The sequence below is a fragment of the Malania oleifera genome, chromosome 2 (genome assembly GCF_029873635.1).
Source record: "Malania oleifera isolate guangnan ecotype guangnan chromosome 2, ASM2987363v1, whole genome shotgun sequence".
Taxonomy (NCBI): Eukaryota; Viridiplantae; Streptophyta; class Magnoliopsida; order Santalales; family Ximeniaceae; genus Malania; species Malania oleifera.
In genome coordinates, this window is record NC_080418.1 from 11,463,394 (window position 1) to 11,473,966 (window position 10,573).

The following is a 10,573-nucleotide window of genomic DNA, read 5'->3' on the forward strand; positions in this document are numbered from 1 at the left end:
CAGAGCATGAACAACAAGCCGAGGCAGCCATAGCAGCTCCTCTACTCCCCTTATTGTAGCAGGCATGCCATTTGCTGTTCCACCCGAGAGCCCCTCCACGCACGTCTAGCTGAGCAGCTTCCATCAACTCTCGCGGCCACAGCTCCACGGATATCTCTCTCTTTCCTTTTAGTTTCTTTATTTTTCTACTTTTTTTATTGCACTGAAATATTATCTTGTTTTTATTGGCAGTTTAGACTTAATAGTTGCTAAGGGATATTGATGTTTTATTGAAGTTCAATTTCTTTTATTATTTATTTATCTTGTTCGTAGAATAGTTGTCTTTTCAAGATTTCCATTACACAGTTTTTACCGGAGTTTGGGTTACCTAGGATCGACTTGATTAAAACTCATGTTTTTATTTTATTTTATTTTCTCATCATCGTCTAAGTGTTACATTTTGGTTGTGCCTTAATTTAGATTGTAGTTGTGATTCGAGCTTTTGATTTTGTTAAAGATCCGATTTTTATTGGTCGCATGTGTGTGTTTGGTTGAGTTTCCATTGAGTTTTTTTAATTCCATGTTTAAAGTTTTCATTTTTAGTTAATGTGCTCTAGTGTTTTCTTAAGTAGCCTAGGGTTTCCATTATTGTTATTTAATTCCGTGGGTGCTAGTTTTAGGACTTTAATTTGTGTTTTCATTTAAATCTCCACAATCTTGAAAACCCCCAAATCTGAACTGAGTTCAGTACATTTGTATTTTCGATTGGGAAAATGTTAAATTAGAGATTAAAATGCATTCCCTGAGGAGATGATCTAGCCCTTGGGCTTAATATTACACGACAGAACTCCTATACTTGGGATAACTTCCGAGCTGCTCTTTTATTATTAAAATATCATAATTCTTTTGGTCTTTACATTCTCTCCTCCTTAAAAAAATTTCATCCTCGAAATTTACTATTTGAGCGATTCACCATCCCTTAAAGAAAATCAGCTACTTATTTTGTTACTTACCCTCACTTGTGGTGGAGGAATATCGTGGTTACATAAGTAGTTTTGAGAGATTACAATTATACCCATAAAAGAAATTTTTTTCTAAAACCAAAAATACTACCTATAATATACTCTACATTATAATTACACTATACTAAATAAAATAGAATTGTCATTACTTTAACTTATGAATCACTATTGTATCCCACTAAATAAGTGGGGGTATTTTTGCCTAATTTCATCTTCAAACTCCCAAGAAGCTTCTTTTATCGCGTGATTCCTCCACAAAACTTTTACTTGTGATATCTTTTTACTGCGCAATTCTTGTTCTTTTTTGTCTAAGATTTGCACTCGAGCTTCCTCATATGCTAGAGCATCACTGAATTCTAATTCTGCAAAATTTATAATATGGGAAGGATCTAGGACGTATTTCCTTAACATGAAAATATGAAATACACCATGTATTTTGAGTATAGCTGGTGGTAAAGCTAGCTAATAGGCAACTGACCCAATCTTCTCAAGTATCTCAAATGGACCAATAAACCTAGCGCTTAACTTACTTTTCTTCCCAAACCTCATTATTCCCTTCAGAGGTGCTATTTTCAAAAACACATAGTCACCCACTTCAAATTTAATTTCTTGACAGTGAGTATCTGTGTAGCTTTTCTACCGACTATGTGCTGTACTGATTCTATCTCGAATAAATCGGACTTTATTGTATGCCTGCTACACCATTTCTAGCCCTAAAGTTTGCCTCTTTCCTAAATCATCCTAGTATAAGGGAGAATGACACCTCCTACCATAAAGTGCCTCATACAGTGCCATGCCTATGCTGGCCTGATAGTTGTTATTGTAGGCAAATTTAACCAGTGGCAAATACTATGTCCAGCTACCCCCGAAATCTAATACACACGCTCACAGCATATCCTCAAGTACCTGGATCATCCTCTTTGTCTAACCATTTGTCTAAGGATGGAAGGCGGTGCTAAATGCTAGCTGAGAGCCCAAAGCCTCCTGCAAGCTCTTCCAAAACTGTGATGTAAAATGTAGGTCACAGTCTGAAACTATAGATACTAGCACTCCATAAGTTTGAACAATCTCCTCAATGTAGATCTTTGCCAATCTGTTCATAGGGTATATTAGGATCAAGCATTACTAGTTCTTATAAAGCTAATTGGTGGTAGAAGGGGCGCAACGTTTTCCTTTAAATGGCAGTGCAGAGCCCAGCACTAAGTGTCAGGTGCACATGAGGGGCTGCACCGATTCCAAGTAGGGGTGCCGATGGGCTGGCACACCAAGCACTGTCGATATGGGGGCCACTGCTACGATCCCTCTCAAAAGGGATGATTGTTGACTTCCCAAAAAGCCAACAATCACCCCCAGCAGCTACCTTGGGAGCACTCGAACCCGTGACCTCACTTTGATACCACTTGTCAAGATCAAGCACTAACAATTCTTCTAAAACCAATTGGTGGTAGAAGGGGTGCAACTTTTTCCTTTAAATGGCAGTGCAGAGCCCCGCACTAAGCATCAGGTGGACATAAGAGGCTGTACCAATTCTAAGAAGGGGTGTCGACATGCTGGCACGAGAAGCAATGTCAAAATGGGGCCCACTGCTACGATCCCTTGCAATAGGGTTGACTTCTGACTTCCCATAAAGCCAACAGGGTAGCTAACATTAATAGGTAAAAAGTGGGCTGTTTTTGTTAGTCGATCAACCACTACCCAGATAGCATTCTGACCATGCAGTGCCGATGGTAGTCCAGTAACAAAATCTATGGATATGTGATCCCACTTCCATTCAGGCATATAAAGTGGCCGCAACTGCCCTGCTGGCCTCTGGTGCTCAGACTTAACCTATTGGCATGTCAAGCACTTCTGCACAAATTCTGCAATCTCCCTCTTTATGCCACTTCACCATAAATACTTTCGCAGATCTCTATACATTTTAGTACTGCCAGGATGAACCATGTATAGAGATCTGTGAACTTTCTCTAGAATCGTTCTCCTAATATCATCATCTTTAGGCACACACAATATGGTGCAAAAACTCAAAGCCTCATCGCTAGTATTGTCGAATTCCTCTCCTTGACCATCCTGTACTCTAGTTATTACCTCTGCTAATTTTGGGTCATCCCCCTGAGCGGCTTTAATCTTTTCATATAGTGTAGGCTGCACAACTAAGCTAGCAATAAATGGCTGAGAATCATCCTCTACTAACTCCATGCCAAGCCTTTCCAAGTCCATCTGAATTGGGTGCTGAATTACTGCTACTAACTGTGTTGTACCCTCTGATTTACGACTCAGTGCATTAGCCACCACATTTGCTTTACTTGGATGGTAGATGACGGTGCAATTATAATCCTTGATAAGTTCTAAATATCTCCTTTGCCGCATATTCAACTCTTTTTGCGTGAAGAAGTACTTTAAACTTTTGTGATCAGAGAATATCTCCCATCTCTCACCGTACAAATAATGCCTCCAAATCTTTAGTGCATGTACCACTGCAGCCAACTCCATATCATGGGTAGGGTAGTTCTTTTTATATTATTTCAATTGTTAGGAAGCATAAGCTACAACCCTACCATGCTGCATCAACACAACCAAGCCTTTTCAAAGATGTGTCATTGTAAATTACATAGTCATCACCTCCAGATGGAATCGTCACACTGGTGCAGTGACGAGCCACTGCTTTAATTCCTAAAAACTCTACTTGCATTCATTATCCCATGCAAATTTGGAATTTTTCCTGGTCAAAAACGTGAGAGGCCCTAATAAGGCTGAAAACTCCTTAACAAATCAATGATAATAACCTACCAAATCCAACAAACTTCTGATTTTTTGAACGTTCTTCAGCCTAGCCCAATTCATGACCGCATCAATTTTACTAAGGTCGACAGAAATACCATCCCTTGAGATCACGTGACCCAGAAACGATACTTTCTCTAGCCAAAATTCACATTTACTAAACTTGGCATACAACTTCTTCTCCTCGAGCGTCTGCAGTACCTGCCTCAAGTGCGCCTCATGATCCTCAAAACTCCTCGAATAAACTAGTATATCATCAATAAAAACACAACAAACTGGTCTAAATACTGCTGAAAGACTCTTTTCATCAAGTCCATGAACACAGTTAGGGCATTTGTTAGACCAAATGGCATAACGAGGTATTCATAGTGCCCATACCTGGTCCTGAAGGCTGTATTCGAGACGTCCTCTGCTTTCACTCTCATTTGATGATAGCCTGATCTAAGCTCAATCTTAGAATACACTTGTGTACCTTGGAGCTGATCAAACAAATCATCTATACGGGGTAGAGGATATCTGTTCTTAATTGTTATCTTGTTTATCTCCCTGTAATTAATACATATCCTCATAGACCCGTCTTTCTTCTTTACGAACAACACTGGAGCTCCCCACGACGATACACTAGGTCGTATAAATCCTTTATCCAGCAAGTCTTCCAACTGATCCTTTAATTCTCCTAATTTAGCTGGAGCCATACAATAAGGAACCTTAGATATTGGCGCTATCCCAATAGGTAAATCTATAGCAAAATCTACCTCACGATTGGGAGGCAACCTAGGTAGCTCTTCTGGAAAAATATCTAGAAATTCCGTTACCACTGGTGTACTATCAAGTTTCGATTCATTTTCTGACACCTCCTTTACAAAATCCATAAACCCTCGAATTCTATCCAAAAGTAGTCTACTTGCTTGCATGGCTGATACCACTTGTGGCGAAGCATGCACATGTGAACCCATAAATCTGTATTCTTGCTCACCAGGGGGTCTAAAAATTACTTCTTTCTAAAATAATCAGTACTCACGTGATTCACTACCAACCAATCTATACCCAGTATTACATCAAACCTATACATATCTAATACGATTAAGTTAGTTGGTAACACTCTCCCCTGAATTTCTATTGCATAACCCCTTAGCACTCTTCGATACCTCATCACTTACCTTGACGGTGTAGCTGCTAACAGTTCTACATCTAATAACTTGGTCTCATTTTCAGACAATTTGACATAGGTCGCCAATACAAAGGAATGAGTAGCACCTAAATCAAATAAAACAATAACTTGATAGGGTAGAACAGTAAAAGTACCTGTCATTACATTTACGACAGTCTCAGTATCACCCGGCGTCAAAGCATAAACCCTCGCTAGGGCTACATTCCTTTGCTGGCCTCCACGAGGCGCCTGATAATCTCCCTGATAGGGTCTAGGTGCTAGGACTTGGATTGGAGATTCTGGGCACCCACAACGATAGCAAATATCTCTCCTTACCCGGCACTCCCTCAAATGTTGTCTCCCACACATTTGACACACGGGGTAGGTTTGCACACCCTGATTCTCATGAGGTCCTGCCATTTGTCTCTGATCTCCCCTATAACGGTCTCCTCTCCATGGGCCCCGACTAGAACCTACCTGAAAACCCTGAGGCATGGGCCTCTTTCTCTGACTCTGAGCTGCAATACCTCTTTGTATGCCACTCTCAATAACCATAACCCTATCTATGACCTCTGTGAATGTCTGAGCCTGAAAACCAATAACCTGCTCAAACAAGTTCTGCCTTAGGCCTTCTTCAAACTTTCTTACCTTCTTTTCCTTGTTTGGTGCCAAATGCGGGGCAAATCAAGACAACTCAATAAATCGAGCTGCTTATTGAGATACTGTCATCTACTCTTGGACTAAATGCATAAACTCTGCTGCCTTTGACTCACTTGAAAAATGAGCAGCTCGAAAGCTATCCCAAGTATAGGAGTTACGTCGTGTAATATTAAGCCCAAAGGCTAGATCGTCTCCTCAGGGAATGCGGTTTAATCTCCGATTTTACGTTCTTCCAATCGAAATTAAAATGCATTGAACTCAGTTCAGATTCGGGTTTTCAAGATTGTTGAATTCCACTTTGAATTAAATGACATGTAATTTAAACCCCTAAAACTAACATTCACTAAATTAAAAAGCAAGAATGGAAACCCTATCCTACTTAAGGAAACATTAAAAACGAACCTTTAACAAGAAGAACCTTGAATTAAAATTAAATTATTAATGAATTAAACGAAAACAAGACACGATAAAAACACAAACTTTAATAAAAACCGACCCTAAACTAAATCAAGTTTCGAAAAATAAAAATTAAATCTTGAAAAGATGACTATTCTAATTCCGTTAAAAACAAAACACTTCCTTTTTTTTTTCTTTTCGTATTTTATTATTATTATTATTATTATTTTTTTTTTTAAGAAACAAAATCAAAATCTAAAGTAAGCGAAGATAAATAAAAAAGGACTAATTTAAATACCTTAGATCTAATACTAACTTTAATTAAGAACAATAAGAGTAAACAAAAAATTACACTTCACTAAAAAAAATTAAGTCCCTTAACAAATACTCAAATCCCAAGTCTCAAATAAACTTAAACAAATAAAAAAAAAACATCATTCATTGCAACATAAAAAAAAAAACAAAGAAAAGAAAAGATGAGAGTGAGAGAGAGAGCAAAACAGAGCATGGTTGTTGGAGAATGGCCGGGTTGCAGCAGAGGAACCCAAGAGGGCTGTGTTGGATTTGGTGTGTTGCCGGCTGGGAAACAAGAGGGACAGAGGGATACAGGGGAAGAGGAAGAAGGAAAGGGAAAAGAACAGAGGGAGAAAGAAGGAAGGAGAAGAGAGAACGAGAAGGAGAAGAACAACAACTAAAAAAAACCAAACCAAAGAAGAAGAAGAAGAAGAAGAAGAAGAAGAACGAGAAGAAGAACAAGGCAGCGTGAGAGGCTTGATGGAAGCAGCGCTGGGGGGTTTAAAAAGAGAAAAAAAAAAGAAGCCCTACCCAATTAGCCAACCCGACCCGGCTATGCATGGCCGAGTCACATCAACTATCCAATTCTTTTAATTTTTTTTTCAGTTTATTTGTTCTCTGTTCGTCACAAATTCTGCTCTTCTGGAGCTCGTATCTCATAAAACTAAAAACATAAAAGTTGTAGATAATCCTTTCTTCTTTCTCCAGAAATTTGAATTGTCTCAATCAGAGCTCGGACGGAAAAGTTATGCACAAAATACGAACAGGTATCGGTTTTGATTCTCGAGAATTTTCCTGCGACAAAAAATTACCAAAACTATATGAATAGTGCAATAAAGTTCAAGATTGATAATTTTGGAACTTTATTAAAATATTGAACAATTTTGGACATTTAATTAAAAATATAAACCGTAAAGCCTGAGTTAAACGCCCAATTACGCAGTTTTGGTGCAAAATCACACCCCCCAACTAACGTTTTGCTAGTCTCTAGCAAATGACGTGAATGAATCTCTGGGCGGTGCCTACAACTACAAACTCCAATAATCATGAAATCAATGCACATGCGACAATATTATACCACTTCACATACAAACATAACTGAATTTCACACAAGCTCATTCATATTCAATGCACATGACTCCAAAGCACGTCACTCATGCAAGTTTCATCATTTATATGTCATTTAAGAGTAGTATACTCACATGAAGTTAATCAGTGGCACATTCAGAGTTAATGCAATCATATAAGTTCGAGTATAAACAGGTAAACTCTCGAGGTGTGTGTGATGTGTGTGATTCAGTACACCTAGGACGCCAGTGGACACCTACAGAACGGTCGCTTTGACTCGGCCTAACTGGTATACCCTCAAAAACAGTCAAAGAAAATGGGTTCACTCATCATATGTGAGGAGGAGTGTTGCAATCAAACATCCCACATATTAAAAGGAACAACGCTGAGTATATGGAGTGGACTAGTCAGGAAAGGATCTAGCCTATCTATGAGGTGTCGGGTCCTTCACCCTAGCATCTTCTCACCTACTCGCCATATCCAACTAAGACCACCCTAGATCAACTTACTCACAAACTTGTCGTGAATACATCTGAGGCATTAACCGGTTGAAGCATCTTCATATGTGGAAAATATGTGTCATCCTTGACTTTTTGTGATATGTATTTGGGCCGGCATTAACTTTTCATTTCATGCGCATGTGTATTGCTTATTCTTTCTTCTACTCATTCTTCATTTTTTTGTCTTTTCTTGAGCAATAAGGACAATCATAACACTTCTTTTGTAATCTTCATACCATCAATGGGAATTGAGCTCGAATAGGAGTTCATGAACTAGGTCTATCTCTAGGGGTGGCTCAGCCTTCACATCTTGAGTAGGCTACAAGACCTAGGTTTCTATCTCCCCACTAGGTGTCACCTCTAGGCTAGCAAATCAAAAACAGAGACTAGTGTACAAAGGAATCATCCAGAAAAAGAGAATTGATTCTATGAACTCTGATTTGATATTAACGCTCAAAAGGACGATAAATAGCTCAAGGATATCTCACAAGGTGTCATAGTCTCCACGGATGTTCTCTCAATGCTCACAGGAAACCCTAAGTGCAATGAATCACGTGAATGTGTTTATTCAGCCTCGTGAGATGCCGTGTAAATACAGGAAATTATATAGTCAAATTAACACGAATGTATTACCAATCGATTCTTCATGGAGTCATAAGATCATATAAAGAGAAAACTATGCATGATTGACTCAAGTGTGTCATTCTTAAGTTATACGCAAGTATGTAAAGGGTATACAAAGTGTTAAGCATGACATAGTGCAGTGTAGTTCCTCAGTGCTCCTCCTTTCTTTTTCTTTCTTTTTGAATTTTTTTTTTGTTTTTTTTGTTTTTTGAAATTAAAAACCCAGTACGTGTACGTGCACAGTGTCACATGTGAATGCTCACCCCCCCCAACTAAAGTGGAACATTGTCCGCAATGTGAAAGCGCAAGGGAAATAAAATTGTGCACGGTAAACAACTAATGGAAAAGTACTATTGACTAAGGTAACAAGAAAGAAAAGGGAAAAACACAACTAAAACAAATAAATGAAAAAATAAAAATAAAAATAAAATAAAATAAAAACAGTAGCATAGAAAGGTCAGAGGACTCCCCTAGGGTCTTGCAGAAGCAAGACCTCTTTGTCAACATCGAATGGGGTCATGAAAGGCTTTAGGCGCTGTCCATTGACTGTGAAACGGTTGCCATTCTTCGGATTTACAATCTCTACCGCACCATGAGAATGAACTTTTTCAACAATATATGGACCACCCCATCGGGATTTCAATTTCCCAGGAAACACATGTAGTCGGGAGTCATAGAGTAGTACTTGTTGAGAAGGGAAAAGTTGCTCTGCAAGACCTCTTTGTCAACATCGAATGGGGTCATGAAAGGCTTTAGGCGCTGTCCATTGACTGTGAAATGGTTGCCATTCTTCGGATTTACAATCTCTACCGCACCATGAGAATGAACTTTTTCAACAATATATGGACCACCCCATCGGGATTTCAATTTCCCAGGAAACACATGTAGTCGGGAGTCATAGAGTAGTACTTGTTGAGAAGGGAAAAGTTGTTTTTCCTTGATGTTCCTATCATGTAGCAAATTCATCCGCTCCTTAGCCAAACGAGCATTATCATAAGCGTCCCTGCGAGATTCTTCAAGCTCGCATACCTGCAATTTTCTTAAACCTGTGGCATCATCAAGTGAAAGGTTAATCTGTTTGATAGCCCATAATGCACGATGCTGAATTTCAACAGGTAAATGACACACCTTACCGTATACTAACTTGTAGGGAGACATCCCTAAGTTTGTCTTGAAAGCTGTTCGGTAGGCCCAAAGTGCGTCAACAAGTTTTTCTGACCAGTCCTTACGGTTAGGACGCACGGTTTTCTCAAGTATCGTTTTGATCTCTCTATTGGCCAATTCAACTTGACCATTGGTTTGAGGGTGGTAAGGGGCAGAGACTTTGTGGGTTACACCATATTTTTGCATGAGTTTTTCAAAAGTTTGTTACAGAAATGGGACCCTCCATCACTAATGATTGCCTTGGGCATGCCAAAGCGTGCAAATAACTCTTTAAGAAAGCGTATGACAACCTTGTGGTCATTGGTTCGACAAGGTATTGCCTCCACCCATTTAGAAACATAGTCCACAGCGACCAAAATGTAAGAATGCCCAAAAGAAATGGGAAAAGGTCCCATAAAATCAATACCCCAACAATCAAAAATCTCAAGAGTCAATATGGGGGACATAGGCATTTCATTCTTGGTAGTAATTTTTCCTAATTTTTGACAGGCCTCACATGCTTTACAAAAATTTTCAATATCTTTAAACATGGTGGGCCAGTAGAGTCCACTTTGTAATATTTTTGAAACAGTTTTCTTAGCAGCAAAGTGGCCTCCACATATCCCACCATGGCAAAATGTATCACAGAATTAAATTCATCATCTGGAACACATCTACGCACTAATTGGTCAGAACAATATTTGAACTGGTATGGATTATCAAAATAATAATGCCTTACCTCGGCTAGGAACTTACGCTTGTCCTGGGTGAGCCAATGGTCTGGCATCCGGTTGGTGATGAAATAATTCACAATGTCCGCGAACCATGGAGCGCATGACACAGCAAAGAGACGTTCATCAGGAAATTCGTCATTCAAGGGAGGGGACACCAGTACCTCGGGTAGCTGCAACCGAGAAAGATGGTCAGCTTCAACGTTTTCCACGCCCTTTTTATCGTGT